Raw genomic sequence first — 21,086 nt, 5'->3', positions numbered from 1 at the left:
CAACACAGACAGGATGGCACTAATCTACACCATGGTTGTCCAACCAATGACTGTGGCACAATGTGGCCCTCTTTCAATATGTTCCCAACTACCTTCCTCTATTTACAACACACATTGTGCACATCATTACTGCAACTGGTCTGCTTTTGTGTTATGTTGGTGAAATAACTGTGTGTGTTTGTATATCATTAACCTTGCTTGAAGTTTGTTGATATATTATGTTTTTATTTCATCCATTTGAAAAATGAATTGCCACATTGAACAGGTCAGACTCTCTGGCCTACAGTCTTTTTAATATATTATACTATTAGCAAAAGCTGTATAACTGTATTTAATGGAAATCAATTTACAGGCAACTCAGAACCAAACAATTTATTTTCTGACTATTTCTGAATGCATTTTATTCTGATAAAAGGTTAAAAAAAATCATATTTGATATATTCCATCCTCCTTAATCAGTATATTTGTCTTTTCTACATCCATTCTCTCTTCATTCTATATTTCCCTCTCTCATCCTGAATTCTAGTATCATGTGTCTCCTGTGCTCTCCTTATCCACCTCTCTCCCTCCCTTCCTCACACTCCCCCCTCTCTCACATCAGGCGGAGTTTCCAATCCCCAGCAGAGAGACCTCATTCTCTTTCAGGAAAACACACAGAGCTTGTTAGGGAGAGGTGGGGATGGGGCCATCACTAAGATGTGTGACATCTTCTCACTACCGTAATAACCCCGCAGAGACCAAGAAGATTCAAGGATCCCTTCTCACATCAGTCCCTTCTCTCTTATACCACATGCAGCTTCCTCCCTCTCTCCAGCACAACTTTCTCTGTATGCTGGGGGCTGATGCCTGTTGCTTATGAATGAATCTTGTTTAGGGGATACTAATCTCTATGGGCGTTCAGAGCTTTGCACACTATCAAACACCGTTTTCATGTTACAAAATAGAACCATTGTCAGGAGAGAAGATAAACATTCAGGTAATTGTGTATTTTCTGTATAGTGTATTTTAATAAAGGGAAACATTACAATGACGTTTATTTTTGCTGTATGAAGGGGCGGGGTGATGTTTATAGTTGTTTTTTTTTTTGTGGTAAAGCTATTAAGCATTATGCCTTACGATGAGGCATGTTGGAGATGTTTTTTTATAATTATATGATCATCTCCTTTGTCACGTGATTACAGTAATGGGAATGATCAGGTTCCTATGTTTTGTGTAACAAGCGACATATCTTTTAGGAAAAGAACTGTCAAGCTGTGAAATGCTGTTATTAGAATGTAGCTATCAGAGGTTTTCTCGCTCAGGAAGATAAACTGTATTTGTGTTCTCAGGGATTCCCCACAGGCATGGCTCCTGTAGTGCTGTCTGATGTTCCAGTTTCAGGCTGGCTGGCAGCCTAGAATGACAGGATCTGACCGGACTCTCTTTTCTTGCCTGTATACAAACTGTTTTCCAAAACAGAGGACTAAAGTCTGACTGTAAATTCAGCGTGTTCACCAGTATTGACCTGAGTCTCTCAAAACAATAGCAGATCAATGCGATAAACTATGAGAAACAATATTAGCTACAAGGAGAAAACTGTATTTTATTTTTGGTTATATTTTAAGCATTTGTGTTACTGCTAGATTGTTTTCCTAGACATTATTCAGCTCCAACAGAAGGATAATAAGCAGATTTAGCATTTGATGGACTAAATATCTAATTATGCATTAATGAATTCGTCAACTGTCAATCTGCCACATGACTGTAACAAATCTTAAAAGTGAACCATGCTAATAAAGATTTACCAGTGCATATGGGTAAATAAGAACAAATTAAAACCGTGTAAAATGTAAACAAATACAATCTTGAAACTAACATGTAAATATAAGTAATGGTTTGAATGTTGGTTTGGCGTAGATGAAATTGCACAGTAGCAGCAAGCTCACCATTGAGTGTTGAAATGGATAATACAACCACTCCCTTTTGCTACTGCTTTAACTTAACCTAAAGCTGATTCCTATAAATGATCCAACATAATTGTCCCTATAACCATATGCTTACAAGTATGTGAAACTTTATGTAGAATTCCTTCACTTATTTTGCATATGTTGTTGTTAATTTGTTCATAGAAACTTCCCTGCACCCCCTCCACATTAATGCACACAAGAGGTTGTTAAATAAAAAATGAATATTTATATGGGTAGTTTATGACATCTTTTGGGACTGTGTGTTTATAAAACAATAATTTGCATTGTATAAACTCTTAGGAACACAGAGGTATTGAAAACCTGTCAGTCAATTAAAGAACTGGAGAAGCTGCTTAAAAAATGTGTCTAACTTCTCTACAACTTTAAATTCTAATTCTTCCTCTTACTGAGTCTCAAATGTATAACTTGATGCCCCCTTACTCCTCCTATAACTGTTATAATTTCCTTTGTTACTCTTTCTAACCACTTCTAAAAAGCTAATATACCTCTGCTAGTGTGTGCGTGCGCGCGCGCATGTGGTTTTTCAATTAAAAGTACAGTAAAACAGTAAAGTCAAAATTAAAACTTTCAAGATACCAACATAGCATGCACTTTTAAACAAAATTTTCTTCTATTATCAAGTTTGCATTGTGGTATCCTTTGTTGGAAAACATGTTTAGGTTGGCTCAGAAGCAGCAATGCACTACTCGGAGCTAGCTAATGATTGGTGGCTACAAATATAAGGCTCTTTCTTGTCCTAACCATTCTTATAATCCTGCTTTATATGCCCTTCCCTAAATGTGGTAGTCATGTTTTTAGTTTATCTTACGTTATTCTGATGAGCAGCATATTAAAAAATATCCAATGAACCAAATCTATAAGGAAAACAGGAAAAATGCTTAACTAATAAATGTCACATTTCATTTTGTTATATAATACCACTATATAATTAATTGCACTTGTCCATGTCATGTCACCAATATGTAAGGATTCCGCTGTGTTGGAATGTTACCGACATTAACACCTTTGGATGCCATTAAGGTACACAGTGGTTTTATTAGCATTGTGTTACAATCATATCTGGCATCCAATACATTAAACCTATACCTAAGGAGTAAACAGATATGAAACTCAAATTGCCCCCCCCCCCATGAATGTTCAATTAAGCCCAGTTAAACAACACATGCTTCATTATTTTTTTTACTTGTTTTCAAAACAATTTATCTATGTATCTTACTCACTTTAAGAGTCATAAAAGTCCTTTTTTAACTTAATTATTTTCTGTTAAAAATGATATCTAGATGTATTAAGATATATAAGGCAACAGTGTTTGCAACAATGTATACCATTATTACAAACAATTCTGCTGTCATATAGTACTCAAGACACCTGCACACTCTTTAGTTTACCTATATATACTCTTCAACAAAAGATACCACAAGTGGGAAGTACAGTTGATAAAAAATGGAAGATTATTATTATGATGATGATTATATTCTCTAGCTGAATCATAAAAGTTTAAATTTGACCTTCATGTCACTTTATGTAAGCTGCTTGCTACACGTTGGCCTAGCTGTAATAAAACCTTGCTGTATTAATTGAGCTGCTTCTGTGAGGTCAGCTGGGTCAGAGAGGCAATTTGTAAGATTCATTAAAGACAAATATGCCATTGGAAGCCTTGAAGGTCTATAGGGAGTGTATACTATATTTCTCATTGACAAGTAGACAATAATTAAGTACAATATAATACTATTAGACTGTGACACTTTGCATTTTGAATGTTTCTGCACACAAAAATACAAACTAAAATGTTTATTGGAGATTGTTTTCCTAACTACACATATATACATAGAATACAAAACACAAAGTATAAAGTGAATACAAATCTTATTGAAAACTTTATTCTTATTGAGAGGTTTATTCTTTTTAAAATGGCTAATTTATATTTCATGTATAAGAGTGTTGTTAGGAATACAATGTAAAGAAACATTTATATTCACATTTCTTGCTGTGTTATATAATTCTTGCAGTGTTTGAGAAAGGGCTGCACTGCATAGTACCTTCTTACAATTCTCCAAAGTATTTTAAAACCTATTTAAAGTAATATTCACTGAAAAATAGAAAAATAAATTGTGAAACTTAAAGTTTATAGAAGTTAAAATGAACTAAAGGCACTGCAGTTGAATTTATATTCACTTGAAATTGAGATTATTGTTGGGTCCATGGAAACTGTGGGGCCGATTTATCATTGGTATGTCCGACAGACATGTCCGACAGACATCGCTGAATGCCGACAGCATACGCTTGTGCAATGCCGCCCCCTGCAGATTTGCGGCCGCTAGCAGGGGGTGTCAATCAACCAATCATATAAGATTGGGTTGATTGCTGTCCGCCGCTCAGAGCAGGCAGACCAGTTAAGACTGCTGCTTTTTAACTGCTGTTCCCGGTGAGCCTGAAGGCTCGCGCAGAAACTGGGGCATCAGGGGCCGTTCAGCCCTTGATATTTCGGCCCCTGTGTCTGCAAGATATTAGAACCAACCAATAGCTAATTTTCACAGAGTTGTATTATATATAGATTATATATATATATATATATATATATATATATATATATATATATATATATATTGCTTAGATCAGTAATGAAGTTAAAGGCCCATTATAGTGAAAAATGGTATGTTCTCATTCATTACTATCGACCCGGCAAATCTATATGTTTAACCACCCTAAAGGGGTTAAAAGTACTGCTGGTGAAGAGCGGAAACTGCCCCTGAGCCAATCAGCCACCCTAGTTGCACAGCTTGGTTGTGGTTTGTTTAATGAAAAAACAATCCCCCCCTACCCACCCAAAAAAAAAGTATGTTCCTAAATTGTGGGAGTTGTTCCTATCAGCCAGTAAGCAGCAACTACTGCTCTTTCATATACATGATAGAAATGAATTGAATACTTAACTGTAAACCTAACTGTAAACCTAATCCTAACCACTAAAATAACTGATTTTGACCAAAAATCAAACATTTTAATTAATTAACTGATTGATTTTGACAGCATAAGTCCTTATATCTGACTAGCCTAGCCCTCAGTACTTATTTATTAACTAACTAGTTTTATTTTTGTTTACTTAGAGACATTGAAGCAATTTTGTGTTTGTATAGACACAGTTAAAACTGTAATTTTTTTAAACAAAATTTGCATTTTTTTCAGCCCAAGGGCATGTGTCCTAAAATATTTTTTGAGCATGTTTATCTCATGGCCTTTGCCATGGCCATTTAGAAACATACTGTACATAAATGTGCTTCTACATTGATCAAGCAATCTCTGTGTAGAATGTTCAGAGTAAGAGTTTAGAATCATGCAGTATGCTCTTCAGCAGCTTTGGGAATAGTGGGGAAAAAAACTGTCAGAGATAAATTAACCCTTTGAATGCTAATAACGGCTCTGAGCCGTCACAGAGTTTCTCACTCTGGTGCTAATGACGGCTCAGAGCCGTCATGAGCACTCTCCCACCTTGAGGGAGATCAGGGGGCTCCTAACCACTCCTACCCCGGCAATCGTGCCTGTAGAGTGACAGGCATCGCTGGGGCTTCACGTGATGCGCGGTGACATCACGCGCAATGACGTGATGACGTCACCGCGCAACTTTATTTATACTTAACAATGTTAAAGGAACAGTCTAGGCCAAAATAAACTTTCATGATTCAGATAGAGCATGTAAATTTAAACAATTTTCCAATTTACTTTTATCACCAATTTTGCTTTGTTCTCTTGGTATTCTTAGTTGAAAGCTTAACCTAGGAGGTTCATATGCTAATTTCTTAGACCTTGAAGCCCACCTCTTTCAGATTGCATTTTAACAGTTTTTCACCACTAGAGGGTGTTAGTTCACATATTTCATATAGATAACACTGTGCTCGTGCACATGAAGTTATCTGGGAGCAGGCACTGATTGGCTAGACTGCAAGTCTGTCAAAAGAACTGAAAAAAGGGGCAGTTTGCAGAGGCTTAGATACAAGATAATCACAGAGGTTAAAAGTATATTATAACTGTGTTGGCTATGCAAAACTGAGAAATGGGTAATAAAGGGATTATCTATCTTTTAAAACAATAAAAATTCTGGTGTAGACTGTCCCTTTAAGTATAGGAGGAGGGGGCATGCTGCTTAGAAGCCTGTATCTCAGGCATCTAAGCAGCTACAGACCCCCAAGACCCACTGTTGGAAAGGTAATCGCCTAACCTTTCCAACAGTTTAAGTCTTGGGGGTCTGTAAAAAAAATAAAAAAAGTTAAAAAAAATAAAAATAAAAAAAATAATTAAAAAAGCCATAGAAAATATTCGCACCCAGGTGGGAAAGTGCTTAGCACTCAAAGGGTTAAAAGAAAAGTAGGCAAAATATTAAAAAAAAAAGATATTGTATTTTTTTTTAATTCTGAATAATCAGACATTTTTATTATGAATTAAAATGATGAATTAAACATCCCTTTACAATTGGTAATTATTAGTAATAAATTAAACCCATATCATCAATTAAATTCACATTTTAGTAATTATTTGAAATGGATTCCTTCCATCCATTACATTAAAATATGGAGGTTTTGTGTCTAGGGCAGTGCTGGTGAATCTAAACTATAAAATGAGGATTACAAAGGTGGTCCTTAAAGGGATACTAAACCCAAAATTGTTCTTTTTTTTTTTTTTTCATGATTCAGATAGAGCATGCAATTTTAAGCAACTTTCTAATTTGCTCCTATTATCAATTTTTCTTCGTTCTCTTGCTATCTTTATTTAAAAATCAGGAATATAACGCTTAGGAGCCGACCCATTTTTTTGTTCAGAAGCTGGGTTATGCTTGCTTTCTGGTTTGCTAAATGTAGCTACTAATAAGCAAGCGCTATCCAGAGTGCTGAACCTAAAATGGGCTGGCTTCTAAGCTTTACATTCCTGCTTTTTAAATAAAGATAGCAACAGAACGAAGAAAATTGATAATACGAGTAAATTAGAAAGTTGCTTAAAATTGCATGCTCTATCATGAAAGAAAAAAAATGGGTTTAGTATCCCTTTAAACTTTTTATCTTAGACTCCACCCTTCTGAGGCCTCTTTCTTATTTCAGCTAAACAGCTAGATATCAGCTCTCTGTTGCCCAGCATACATGTATGCCAGTATTATGTGTAAACTAGGGCATGACAAATCTAGGGAGCCGAGGAGTTATGGATCCTAAATTGTACTTGTAACACTTAACTTTTTGGACAGTTCTGCATTTGTCTACAGATATATTCTTCCCTAGATCGTAAACACAATAACCTGGCTCCAAAATATAATGTAAAGCTCCTAACTTGCATATTCATTTGTACCAGCTCTATATCCAAACACTTTCCCTTGGACCAGATGCATATCCTGGCAACACCTGTATGCAAGCTGTATGCCCAACTGTCAGACTCGATTCTTGTTGATGGCAACCCCTATGCCAGCTCTATTTTTCAGCTTACAGACTTCATTCTTGTCCTTGGCAACCCTTGTATGCTAGCTCTATGCCCAATTGTCAGCTTACAGACTTGATTCTTGTCCCTGGCAATCCTTGTATGCTATATGTATTCCCAACTGTCCACTCACAGACTCGACTGTTGTCCCTGGCAACCCCTGTATTCCAGTTATATAACCATACATTCGCTCTGAGACCAGTTTTGTGTCCACATCAACCTCTATAATGCCAGCTATATGCACAGGCATTGAAGGACCAGTAAATACAGTAGATTTACATAATCAACAAATGCATGATAAAAAGAGAATGCAATTGCACTCAAAGTTATGTATATTTACACTCACCCTGTATCATGTGACAGCCATCAGCTAATCACAAATGCATATACATATATTTTATGAATTCTTGCACATGCTCAGTAGTAGCTGGTGACTCAAAAAATGTAAATATAAAAATACTGCACATTTTGTTAATGGAAGTACATTGGAAAGTTGTTTAAAATTGCATGTTCTGTCTTAATAATGAAAGTTTAATTTTGACTTGAGTTTCCCTTAACCTGAAGATGAACGCCATGCATAATGACCTCTTTTATGCCAAATGCATAACCAAACATTAACCCTCAGACCAGGCAGATACCAGCACCATTTTTAGAATGCTCAGACAATAGCCTTCAAACTACATAAAGGACTCCAGCAACCCCTATATTTGTGCCAGATTAGCCCTCGACCAGCTGTATGTCTCTATCAACCGCTATATATATGTGAGATTAGCCCTCAGATCAGGTGCATGTCTCTAACAACCCCTATATATACACATGAGATTAGCCCTCACACCAGATGTATGTCTCAAGCAACCCCTATATATACATGAGATTAGTCCTTACACCAGATGCGTGTCTCTAGCAACACCTTTAAACACATGATTAGCCCTCACACCAGATGCATGTCTCTAGCAACCCCTTTAAATACATGAGATTAGCTCTCACAACAGATGTATGTCTCTATCAATCCCTATATATGTGTCAGATTAGCCCTCGACCCACTAGCTATTAGCGAGTAGAAATTGAACTGTAGCAAGTAGTGAAAGATATTGAGTAAATGTTGAATCAACATTCACTCACTATCGAAGGCTGTGCATGTAAGTGCAGCAGTGAAATGCTGCTGTAAATATGGAGTGTCGGCTTGACGGTAGAGCGTCACCGTGAAGGTGGGGCGCAGTTGTTTTGATATGGAAGTGCTGAGAATAAGCGTAGACAACATGGAGAGGGAGAGGCATCGTCAACAGGAGTGCGGCTTATATGAGATCTGGGGGCGATACAAAATAAGGGTATGGGAGGCCATATGTAAATAGAGAAGTCTGATTGGTTGTCAGTACCAATTAAGTTGCATTTCTGAATTTAGGGGGAATCGTTTTGGAGCTGTACACATAAAAACTTGAGCAACAAAGGTACTTTAAAACATTTTTAGCTTTCTTATAGGTTGCAAATTAGGTAGGTAGGAATGTGCTTAAAGCATTTATTTAAAAGAATATTGTGGGGAAATAAGAAATTATCTGTACCCATAGAACAGTTCATTTTTAGCAGATAACTCCCTTAAAGGGATAATGTACCCAAGCAAGCAGTAAGTGTTCTGTTTTCAAAATAACTGCAGGGACACTTTTTCTTCTACCCCCACTGTCACCACCTCTTGATTACTACATAGCTTTTCTATAGCAAATATTGCAGTGTTAACAAGATCAGTATAGGCGGCAGCTTCTGCAGGCAAAATCAGCTATTTCAAATGATTGTCCCCTTTATCAAGCTAAAGGCCACCCATGGTTAGCTGTCCAGGTTACAATTGTATTATTATTTGATTGATTCCTGTGTCAGCCAACAAGTATGTAAGCTTCACGTTTGTTTTTGGAAAATTCTGACCCCATAAAACATAAATTTAAAAGAAAAAGTAATCTTCTTTTCCTGCTGCTGGCTTGTAGCAGTAGCACTAGCTACTACTTTAACTTTCTTTAAGTTGAACCTGCTATCCAACTGCTACTTTGCTACCCTGAAGATGTTCCTCATAAGAGCTTAACAAATTTATGTTAATTTATAAATAATGTTGTAATAATCCAGACAAATCAAATTACCCCAGGAACTAATCTAGTTTGTTTGTTTATTTTTGATGATGAATGATTTGTCTGAAACCATTTTTTGTCTATTTGGTAGATAGCGGAATAAATTTATATATATATATATATATATATATATATATATATATATATATATATATATATATATATAAATAAAATTTCAAATTTCTCATAGTTTTAATAAATATTATTGCCTTATTTTAAATGTTTTCTGCCATGGTTAAAAACTAGAAATAATTATACAGGAAGGGCTATATTACAAGTGACGTGCCAACGTTAGCGCATATACAGGCATATTAATATGTGCACGTATTACAAGTTGAAAGTAAACGCAATTGCTTGAGTCAGGTTAACGCAGCTGAAGACTTGTCATGAAGGCCTCTATTTATCAAGCTGTCAACCGCAACTACACTGGAATTCCTCAGCGTATTTGTGGCAAGCCTGATTCGCCGTAGTTATCAAGCCCTACAGACCGGCAAAAGTAGAATATAGTGACGTAACATATGATCCGGTGGACTCAGTCCGACACAGATCGATGGTTACGTCACTCCAGATGTTCCGAACGCAAGTTCGGCACAATCTGACTACTTTTGGTAGTTATCAACATCCTACCAGGTACGCTCGCCACTATTCCGGCCCAGCGTACCTGGTTTTCATCCGCCGCCCTGGAGGCGGTGGATGCCATAGGAATCAATGGGAGTCTGACAGCAGCGAAAGCTCATGTTCGCTGCTGCCCGATATTCCATTGATTCCTATGGGAAATGTCTACACCTAACACCCTAACATGTACCCGAGTCTAAACACCCCTAATCTGCCCCCCCTACACCGCCGCCACCTACATTATACATATTGACCCCTAAACCGCCGCTCCCAGAGCCCACCGCAACTCTATTAAAGTGTTTAACCCCTAAACCGCCACTCCCGGAGTCCACCGCAACTCTAATAAATGTATTAACCCCTAAACTGCCACTCCCAGACCCCACCACAACTCTAATAAATGTATTAACCCCTAAACTGCCGCTCACGGAGCCCACCGCCACCTACATTATACCTATTAACCCCTAATCTGCCGTCCCCTATACCGCCGCCACATACATAAAGTTATTAACCCCCTATCCTGCCGCTCCCGGACCCTGCCGCCACTAAATAAATTGTTTAACCCCTAAACCGCCGCTCCTGGAGCCCACCACCACCTATATTATATTTATTAACTCCTAATCTGCCCCCCTACACCGCCGCCACTATATTACATTTATTAACCCCTAAATCTAAGTCTAACTCTAACCCTAACACCCCCTAACTTAACTATAATTTAAATAAATCTAAATAAATATTCCTATCATTAAATAAAATTATTCCTATTTAAAACTAAATACTTACCTATAAAATAAACCCTAAGCTAGCTACAATATAACTAACTAATAGTTACATTGTAGCTATCTTGGGGGTTTATTTTTATTTTACAGGCAAGTTTGTATTTATTTTAACTAGGTACAATAGTTATTAAATAGTTATTAACTATTTAATAACTACCTAGCTAAAAGAAATACAAATTTACCTGTAAAATAAAACCTAACCTAAGTTACAATTACACCTAACACTACACTATAATTAAATAAATTAAATAAATTAACTACAATAAAATAAATAAAATAAAATGAACTAAAGTACAACCCCCCCCCCCACTAAATTACAGAAAAAAAAATTACAATTTTTTTAAACTAATTACACCTAATCTAATCCCCATAATAAAATAAAAAAGCCCCCCAAAATAATAAAAATCCCTGCCCTATACTAAATTACAAATAGCCCTTAAAAGGGCCTTTTGCGGGGCATTGCCCCAAAGTAATCAGCTCTATTACCTGTAAAAAAAAATACAATCCCCCCCAACATTAAAACCCACCACCCACACACCCAACCCTACTCTAAAACCCACCCAATCCCCCCTTAATAAAACCTAACACTACCCCCCTGAAGATCACCCTACCTTGAGACGTCTTCACCCAACCGGGCCTAAGTCCTCAACGAAGCTGGGCGGAGTCTTCATCCAACCGGGCAGAAGAGGTCCTCCAGACGGGCAGAAGTCTTCATCCAGGCGGCATCTTCTATCTTCATCCATCCGACGCGGAGCATCCATCCAGACCGACGACTACCCGACGAATGACTGGTCCTTTAAATAACGTCATCCAAGATGGTGTCTCTTGAATTCCGATTGGCTGATAGAATTCTATCAGCCAATCAGAATTAAGGTAGGAAAAATCCTATTAGCTGATGCAATCAGCCAATAGGATTGAGCTTGCATTCTATTTGCTGATTGGAACAGCCACTAAAATGCGAGCTCAATCCTATTGGCTGATTGGATCAGCCAATAGGATTGAACTTCAATCCTATTGGCTGATTGCATCAGCCAATAGGATTTTTCCTACCTTAATTCCGATTGGCTGATAGAATTCTATCAGCCAATCGGAATTCAAGGGACTCCATCTTGGATGACGTCATTTAAAGGACCAGTCATTCGTTGAGTAGTCGTCGGTCTGGATGGATGCTCTGCGTTGGATGTCTTCAAGATGGAGCCGCTCCTCGTCGGATGGATGAAGATAGAAGATGCCGTCTGGATGAAAACTTCTGCCCATCTGGAGAACCTCTTCTGCCCGGTTGGATGAAGACTTTGCCCGGCTTCGTTGAGGACTTAGGCCCGGTTGAGTGAAGACGTCTCAAGGTAGGGTGATCTTCAGGGGGGTAGTGTTAGGTTTTATTAAGGGGGGATTGGGTGAGTTTTAGAGAAGGGTTGGGTGTGTGGGTGGTGGGTTTTAATGTTGGGGGGGATTGTATTTTTTTTTACAGGTAAAAGAGCTAATTACTTTGGGGCAATGCCCCGCAAAAGGCCCTTTTAAGGGCTATTTGTAATTTAGTATAGGGTAGGGATTTTTATTATTTTGGGGGGCTTTTTTATTTTATTAGGGGGATTAGATTAGGTGTAATTAGTTTTAAAAAATTGTAATTATTTTTTATTTTCTGTAATTTAGTGTTTTTTTTTTTGTACTTTAGTTCATTTTATTTAATTTATTTAATTATAGTGTAGTGTTAGGTGTAATTGTAACTTAGGTTAGGTTTTATTTTACAGGTAAATTTGTCTTTATTTTAGCTAGGTAGCTATTAAATAGTTAATAACTATTTAATAACTATTCTACCTAGCTAAAATAAATATAAACTTGCCTGTAAAATAAAAATAAACCCTAAGCTAGCTACAATGTAACTATTAGTTATATTGTAGCTAGCTTAGGGTTTATTTCTCCAACATTGGTGTGTCCGGTCCACGGCGTCATCCTTACTTGTGGGATATTCTCTTCCCCAACAGGAAATGGCAAAGAGTCCCAGCAAAGCTGGCCATATAGTCCCTCCTAGGCTCCGCCCACCCCAGTCATTCTCTTTGCCGTTGCACAGGCAACATCTCCACGGAGATGGTTAAGAGTTTTTTGGTGTTTAAATGTAGTTTTTATTCTTCTATCAAGTGTTTGTTATTTTAAAATAGTGCTGGTATTTACTATTTACTCTGAAACAGAAAATGATGAAGATTTCTGTTTGTGAGAGGAAGATGATTTTAGCAGACAGTAACTAAAATCGATTGCTGTTTCCACATAGGACTGTTGAGATGAAGTAACTTCAGTTTGGGGAAACAGTTAGCAGACTTTTCTGCTTAAGGTATGACTAGCCATATTTCTAACAAGACCATGTAATGCTGGAAGGCTGTCATTCCCCCTCATGGGGACCGGTAAGCCATTTTCTTAGTCAAACAAACAGAATAAAGGGCTTATTATGGGCTAAAAAACTGGTAGACATTTTTATGGGCTAAATCGATTGCTTTATTTGGGCATATTATTCAGATTTAGGCTGACAATTTGCATTTATAATCTTGGGGAACGTTTATATAACGGCAGGCACTGTGTTAGACACCTTTTCCAGTCAGGAGGCCTTTCTAGTTATAGACTGAGCCTCATTTTCGCGCCATTGCTGCGCAGTTGTTTTTTGAGAGCAGGGCATGCAGATGCATGTGTGAGGATCTAAAAATTACTGGAAAAGCTTCTAGAAGGCGTCAATTGGTATCGTATTCCCCTCTGGGCTTGGTTGGGTCTCAGCAAAGACTATAGCTGGGACTGTATAGGGGTTAAATTTAAAAACGGCTCCGGTTCCGTTATTTTAAGGGTTAAAGCTCTGAAATTTGGTGTGCAATACTTTTAATGCGTTAAGACACTGTGGTGAAATTTTGGTAATTTTTGAACAATTCCTTCATACTTTTTCACATATTCAGTAATAAAGTGTTTTCTGTTTAAAATTTAAAGAGACAGTAACGGTTTTGTTTTAAAACGTTTTTTGTGCTTTGTTGACAAGTTTAAGCGTGTTTAACATGTCTGTACCTTCAGATAAGCTATGTTCTATATGTATGAAAGCCAATGTGTCTCCCCATTTAAATTTATGTGATAATTGTGCCATAGCGTCCAAACAAAGTAAGGACAGTACTGCCACAGATAATGAAATTGCCCAAGATGATTCCTCAGATGAGGGGAGTAAACATGATACTACATCATCTCCTACTGTGTCTACACCAGTTTTGCCCACGCAGGAGGCCCCTAGTACATCTAGTGCGCCAATGCTTATTACCATGCAACAATTAACGGCTGTAATGGATAACTCCATAGCAAATATTTTATCCAAAATGCCTACTTATCAGAGAAAGCGCGATTGCTCCGTTTTAAACACTGAAGAGCAAGAGGGCGCTTATGATAATTGTTCTGTCATACCCTCACACCAATCTGAAGGGGCCATGAGGGAGGTTTTGTCAGATGGAGAAATCTCAGATTCAGGAAAAATTAGAACATCTCCGCGCACTGCTTAAGGAGGTGTTATCTACTCTGAATGATTGTGACAACTTGGTCATTCCAGAGAAATTATGCAAGATGGACAAGTTCCTAGAGGTTCCGGTGCACCCCGACGCTTTTCCTATACCCAAGCGGGTGGCGGACATAGTAAATAAGGAGTGGGAAAAGCCCGGCATACCTTTTGTTCCCCCCCCTATATTTAAGAAATTATTTCCTATGGTCGACCCCAGAAAGGACTTATGGCAGACAGTCCCTAAGGTCGAGGGAGCAGTTTCTACTCTAAACAAACGCACTACTATTCCTATCGAAGATAGTTGTGCTTTCAAAGATCCTATGGATAAAAAATTGGAAGGTTTGCTTAAAAAGATTTTTGTACAGCAAGGTTACCTTCTACAACCAATTTCGTGCATTGTTCCTGTCACTACAGCAGCGTGGTTCTGGTTCGAGGAACTAGAAAAGTCGCTCAGTAGAGAGACTCCATATGAGGAGGTTATGAACAGAGTTCACGCACTTAAATTGGCTAACTCTTTTATTTTAGATGCCGCTTTGCAATTAGCTAGATTAGCCGCGAAAAATTCAGGGTTTGCTATCGTGGCGCGCAGAGCGCTTTGGCTAAAGTCTTGGTCAGCGGATGTGTCATCCAAGACAAAATTGCTTAACATCCCTTTCAAAGGTAAAACTTTATTTGGACCAGAATTGAAAGAGATTATTTCAGACATCACTGGGGGAAAGGGCCATGCCCTTCCACAGGATAGGTCTTTTAAGGCTAAAAATAAGTCTAATTTTCGTCCCTTTCGCTGGAACGGACCGGCCTCTAATTCTGCATCCTCTAAGCAAGAGGGTAATGCCTCACAACCCAAACCAGCCTGGAAACCGATGCAAGGCTGGAACAAGGGTAAGCAGGCCAAGAAGCCCGCCACTGCTAACAAAACAGCATGAAGGAGTAGCCCCCGATCCGGGACCGGATCTAGTGGGGGGCAGACTCTCTCTCTTTGCTCAGGCTTGGGCAAGAGATGTTCAGGATCCTTGGGCGCTAGAAATAGTTTCTCAAGGTTATCTCCTGGAATTCAAGGAACTACCCCCAAGGGGAAGGTTCCACATGTCTCACTTATCCTCAAACCAAATAAAGAGACAGGCATTCTTACATTGTGTAGAAGACCTGTTAAAGATGGGAGTGATACACCCAGTTCCGATAAAGGAACAAGGAATGGGATTTTATTCCAATCTGTTCGTAGTTCCCAAAAAAGAGGGAACTTTCAGACCAATTTTGGATTTGAAGATCCTAAACAAATTTCTCAGGGTACCATCGTTCAAGATGGAAACCATTCGAACGATTCTACCCACTATCCAGGAAAGTCAATTTATGACTACCGTGGATTTAAAGGATGCGTACCTACATATTCCTATCCACAAAGAACATCATCAGTTCCTAAGGTTCGCTTTTCTGGACAAGCATTACCAGTTTGTGGCCCTCCCATTCGGGTTAGCCACTGCTCCAAGGATTTTCACAAAGGTGCTAGGGTCCCTTCTAGCGGTTCTAAGACCGAGGGGCATTGCAGTAGTACCTTACTTGGACGACATTCTAATACAAGCGTCGTCCCTGTCAAAAGCAAAGGCTCATACGGACATCGTTCTAGCCTTTCTCAGATCTCACGGATGGAAGGTGATTATAGAAAAAAGTTCTCTGTCTCCGTCGACAAGAGTTCCCTTCTTGGGAACAATAATAGATTCCTTAGAAATGAGGATTTTTCCCCTAATCTGCCGCTCCGTAAACCGCCGCAACCTACGTTCTCCCTATGTACCCCTAATCTGCTGCCCTAACATCGCCGACCCCTATATTATATTTATTAACCCCTAATCTGCCCCCCTCAACGTCGCCGACACCTGCCTACACTTATTAACCCCTAATCTGCCGAGCGGACCTGAGCGCTACTATAATAAAGTTATTAACCCCTAATCCGCCTCACTAACCCTATCATAAATAGTATTAACCCCTAATCTGCCCTCCCTAACATCGCCGACAGCTACCTTCAATTATTAACCCCTAATCTGCCGAGCGGACCTCACCGCTATTCTAATAAATGTATTAACCCCTAAAGCTAAGTCTAACCCTAACACTAACACCCCCCTAACTTAAATATAATTTACATCTAACGAAATAAATTAACTCTTATTAAATAAATTATTCCTATTTAAAGCTAAATACTTACCTGTAAAATAAATCCTAATATAGCTACAATATAAATTATAATTATATTATAGCTATTTTAGGATTTATATTTATTTTACAGGCAACTTGGTAATTATTTTAACCAGGTACAATAACTATTAAATAGTTAAGAACTATTTAATAGTTACCTAGTTAAAATAATAACAAATTTACCTGTAAAATAAATCCTAACCTAAGATATAATTAAACCTAACACTACCCTATCAATAAAATAATTAAATAAACTACCTACAATTACCTACAATTAACCTAACACTACACTATCAATAAATTAATTAAACACAATTGCTACAAATAAATACAATTAAATAAACTATCTAAAGTACAAAAAATAAAAAAGAACTAAGTTACAAAAAATAAAAAAATATTTACAAACATAAGAAAAATATTACAACAATTTTAAACTAAATACACCTACTCTAAGCCCCCTAATAAAATAACAAAGCCCCCCAAAATAAAAAATTCCCTACCCTATTCTAAATTAAAAAAGTTACAAGCTCTTTTACCTTACCAGCCCTGAACAGGGCCCTTTGCGGGGCATGCCCCAAGAATTTCAGCTCTTTTGCCTGTAAAAGAATAAATACAATACCCCCCCCCCAACATTACAACCCACCACCCACATACCCCTAATCTAACCCAAACCCCCTTAAATAAACCTAACACTAAGCCCCTGAAGATCTTCCTACCTTGTCTTCACCATCCAGGTATCACCGATCCGTCCTGGCTCCAACATCTTCATCCAACCCAAGCGGGGGTTGGCGATCCATAATCCGGTGCTCCAAAGTCTTCCTCCTATCCGGCAAGAAGAGGACATCCGGACCGGCAAACATCTTCTCCAAGCGGCATCTTCAATCTTCTTCCATCCGGAGCGAAGCGGCAGGATCCTGAAGACCTCCAGCGCGGAACATCCATCCGGACCGACGACGAATGACTGTTCCTTTAAGGGACGTCATCCAAGATGGCGTCCCTCGAATTCCGATTGGCTGATAGGATTCTATCAGCCAATCGGAATTAAGGTAGGAATTTTCTGATTGGCTGATGGAATCAGCCAATCAGAATCTAGTTCAATCCGATTGGCCGATCCAATCAGCCAATCAGATTGAGCTCGCATTCTATTGGCTGATCGGAACAGCCAATAGAATGCGAGCTCAATCTGATTGGCTGATTGGATCGGCCAATCGGGTTGAACTAGATTCTGATTGGCTGATTCCATCAGCCAATCAGAAAATTCCTACCTTAATTCCGATTGGCTGATAGAATCCTATCAGCCAAGCGGACTTCGAGGGACGCCATCTTGGATGACGTCCCTTAAAGGAACAGTCATTCGTCGTTCAGTCGTCGGTCCGGATGGATGTTCCGCGCTGGAGGTCTTCAGGATCCTGCCGCTTCGCTCCGGATGGAAGAAGATCGAAGATGCCGCTTGGAGAAGATGTTTGCCGGTCCGGATGTCCTCTTCTTGCCGGATAGGAGGAAGACTTTGGAGCACCGGATTATGGATCGCCAACCCCCGCTTGGGTTGGATGAAGATGTTGGAGCCAGGACGGATCGGTGATACCTGGATGGTGAAGACAAGGTAGGAAGATCTTCAGGGGCTTAGTGTTAGGTTTATTTAAGGGGGGTTTGGGTTAGATTAGGGGTATGTGGGTGGTGGGTTGTAATGTTGGGGGGGGGTATTGTATTTATTCTTTTACAGGCAAAAGAGCTGAAATTCTTGGGGCATGCCCCGCAAAGGGCCCTGTTCAGGGCTGGTAAGGTAAAAGAGCTTGTAACTTTTTTAATTTAGAATAGGGTAGGGAATTTTTTATTTTGGGGGGCTTTGTTATTTTATTAGGGGGCTTAGAGTAGGTGTAATTAGTTTAAAATTGTTGTAATATTTTTCTTATGTTTGTAAATATTTTTTTATTTTTTGTAACTTAGTTCTTTTTTATTTTTTGTACTTTAGATAGTTTATTTAATTGTATTTATTTGTAGCAATTGTGTTTAATTAATTTATTGATAGTGTAGTGTTAGGTTAATTGTAGGTAATTGTAGGTAGTTTATTTAATTAATTTATTGATAGGGTAGTGTTAGGTTTAATTATATCTTAGGTTAGGATTTATTTTACAGGTAAATTTGTTATTATTTTAACTAGGTAACTATTAAATAGTTCTTAACTATTTAATAGTTATTGTACCTGGTTAAAATAATTACCAAGTTGCCTGTAAAATAAATATAAATCCTAAAATAGCTATAATATAATTATAATTTAGCATCAACATTCATACAAAAATTCCACAATACACCATTATCGACAAAACGGTATTGATCTCTAGGTTCACTCTGAGTGATATTAATGTGCAAGCGTGCAGTGATTCTAAATAATGTGTATATATGCTGTGTGCATAAGAAAATATAGATGACTTCACTTTCAACTCTTGATTCGTATCAGATCCAGGTATACACAATGTAAGTGACGTTTCAGTAGAAAAGATTTTCAAGATGTAAGTGAACAAACAGAGCATATGAAACAACCGGTATAACTTCACTGTTATGTTAATTCACAGGTACAGTCTATGACAAGAGTTTCCTTTTTGTCTTTTCCACAAAGCTCAAATTTGCTCTTCATACAGTTCAAACACTTTACCCCCACACCGGACAATACCTTATAACTTCAGACTGTTCGTCCTGTCGGTCCTACTCAATGCAGGGAGGGGAAGCGTGATACTGGCAAGCTCTGTTACTCTCCTTGTGTTTAGGAACGCTGTACGCACCTGGTGTTCAGCTCGATTGATTGCACGTTTACCAGCAGCACTAACACTTGCACTATCACCTCAGAGACTAGGCTGGATGCACAATCCTTTCAGTACAGCGATTTCCCAACGCTGAAATAACGAACAACATAGCCACTTTGATGGAAAGGATTGCAAGCTGCACAAAAGATGGATAATTAAAAAAATAACAATTAATTGGTTACAATTTAAAAATATTTAGCACACATCATAGTAGTTCACCCAAGCACACAGGAGAGGCTGCTCTCCGACGCGTTTCCTGCTACAAAAAGCACTTCATCAGGGATAGCAGCTGATTCCCTGTACTGCCATTTATACCGGTAAATGCGATTTAACCCCTTCGGCACCTTAACACATTTTTATTTATCACAGCAACATGTGATGTGTTATAGGTAGATGAATATCAATTTATTTTTAGTGTCAGAAGGGCCACATTATTACCGGACTAAATGGCTTATATTTATACTCTATTTAAGAACATAGGTAATAGAAATAACAAAAAATAAAGAATAAAAACAATGTTGTACTATTCTAGATGTTAGATAAAGAGAAAAGTTGGCATAATTCAATTATAGGGTAAACTTATTATATAAAAAGATGAATATTTATATACCATGAGAAAGAAATTCAGCAACCTAGATGCAGTATGTTATTAGTTGCATTTTATTTTTTATTTTTTATATTTATTATTATTATTATTTTGTCCTATTTAATGCAAATATAACAAAATAACAAAGTTTTTATGTGTCTTGTTATACAGTACAGGGAATCAGCTGCTATCCCTGATGAAGTGCTTTTTGTAGCAGGAAACGCGTCGGAGAGCAGCCTCTCCTGTGTGCTTGGGTGAACTACTATGATGTGTGCTAAATATTTTTAAATTGTAACCAATTAATTGTTATTTTTTTAACTATCCATCTTTTGTGCAGCTTGCAATCCTTTCCATCAAAGTGGCTATGTTGTTAATTATAATTTATATTGTAGCTATATTAGGATTTATTTTACAGGTAAGTATTTAGCTTTAAATAGGAATAATTTATTTAATAAGAGTTAATTTATTTCGTTAGATGTAAATTATATTTAAGTTAGGGGGGTGTTAGTGTTAGGGTTAGACTTAGCTTTAGGGGTTAATACATTTATTAGAATAGCGGTGAGCTCCGCTCGGCAGATTAGGGGTTAATAATTGAAGGTAGCTGTCGGCGATGTTAGGGAGGGCAGATTAGGGGTTAATACTATTTATGATAGGGTTAGTGAGGCGGGTTAGGGGTTAATAACTTTATTATAGTAGCGCTCAGGTCCGCTCGGCAGATTAGGGGTTAATAAGTGTAGGCAGGTGTCGGCGACGTTGAGGGGGGCAGATTAGGGGTTAATAAATATAATATAGGGGTCGGCGGTGTTAGGGGTAGCAGATTAGGGGTACATAGGGATAACGTAGGTGGCGGCGCTTTGCGGTCGGAAGATTAGGGGTTAATTATTTTAAGTAGCTGGCGGCGATGTTGTGGGGGGCAGGTTAGGGGTTAATAAATATAATACAGGGGTCGGCGGGGTTAGGGGCAGCAGATTAGGGGTACATAAGTATAACGTAGGTGGCGGTCGGCAGATTAGGGGTTAAAAATTTTAATCGAGTGGCGGCGATGTGGGGGGAGCTCGGTTTAGGGGTACATAGG

At 38.2% G+C, this 21,086-nt stretch overlaps 1 protein-coding gene across 1 annotated transcript in view; it reads left to right on the top strand.

The window, feature by feature from the left end:
- The first annotated feature begins 612 nt into the window (after positions 1–612).
- The window catches only part of LRRC3C (leucine rich repeat containing 3C), a 40,667-nt gene continuing 20,193 nt past the window's right edge, over positions 613–21,086 (top strand). The window contains exon 1 of the mRNA XM_053694006.1: positions 613–976. The gene's annotated coding sequence lies outside the window, so the exon portion shown is untranslated. The remainder of the gene's footprint in view (positions 977–21,086) is intronic.

The sequence above is a fragment of the Bombina bombina genome, chromosome 1 (genome assembly GCF_027579735.1).
Source record: "Bombina bombina isolate aBomBom1 chromosome 1, aBomBom1.pri, whole genome shotgun sequence".
NCBI lineage: Eukaryota > Metazoa > Chordata > Amphibia > Anura > Bombinatoridae > Bombina > Bombina bombina.
The sequence above is the reverse complement of the archived record's forward strand: the minus strand, read 5'-3'. Positions and strand labels throughout refer to the sequence as shown.